Raw genomic sequence first — 1,055 nt, forward strand, 5'->3', positions numbered from 1 at the left:
AAGAAAGCTCATATCCAGCAATTTATAGTGTTTCTATGAACATGAATGGAACACTTTTCTTCCCTATCTTATTTGCTTTTAGGAAGCCTGTGTTATCAAAATAGGAACACCTCTGATCAGGGGTTTAAACAGGTGTTCCTTCTTTCCTAACAGAGACAGACCAGGTAGCCCACTATCCCATTTAGGCTACAGGAATCAGCATGGAGCACAAGTCCCCTGTACACAAGAGGGACAATACATAACAATATAGGACATAGCCAGTCAGCAAGTCAGCCAAAGTAGTCACAAAATAGGTTGGTAAAACAATAGAATTTAGCTACTCAGACTGTTATAAAATAGGTTGGTAAAACAATAGAATTTAGCTACTCAGACTGTTATAAAATAGGTTGGTAAAACAATAGAATGTAGCTACTCAGACTGTTATAAAATAGGTTGGTAAAACAATAGAATGTAGCTACTCAGACTGTTATAAAATGATGTATCACATTTGCAGGATTTACAACATTTAACATTAGTTATAACATTTACCAAATGCGGTGAGTGCAACGCTTCAATGAGTGAAAACTGAAAATAAATATTACCGTTCTTGCTCTCAAGTTGTGGCTGAGCCCATATGTTGCATTCTCTGTTGCTAAGTAGACTAATGAATTATTTATAAACAATGCATAATTTACCTCTTGCCCTGTCCTGGAATTTTAAGCTATTATAATAATTACATAATATTGTAATAATAATTACAGAATACTTCTAATTCAAGCAAACTGTTAATCAGGGCTTGGTAAACATGAGATAAGTGCCCTAGTTAATTAAAAATACAGTAATTACTATAAAACTCTTCCTCACATGTTATTCCTCAATGCTACAGATAGATGGCGGTAAAGTCACAAACATCATCAGCTGAGCGTGAATTTATATTACCTGTAAACTCTGAAACACCTCATATTGGTATGTTGGATGTATGGTTTTCAAATCAGTTGGAGTCATTGTGCAGCGGGCAACTTTGTGGAGGACATAATAGTCTATTCTCTGTTATGTCTATGTTGTGGAGGACATAG

The sequence above is a fragment of the Alosa alosa genome, chromosome 9, assembly GCF_017589495.1.
Source record: "Alosa alosa isolate M-15738 ecotype Scorff River chromosome 9, AALO_Geno_1.1, whole genome shotgun sequence".
Classification (NCBI taxonomy): domain Eukaryota; kingdom Metazoa; phylum Chordata; class Actinopteri; order Clupeiformes; family Clupeidae; genus Alosa; species Alosa alosa.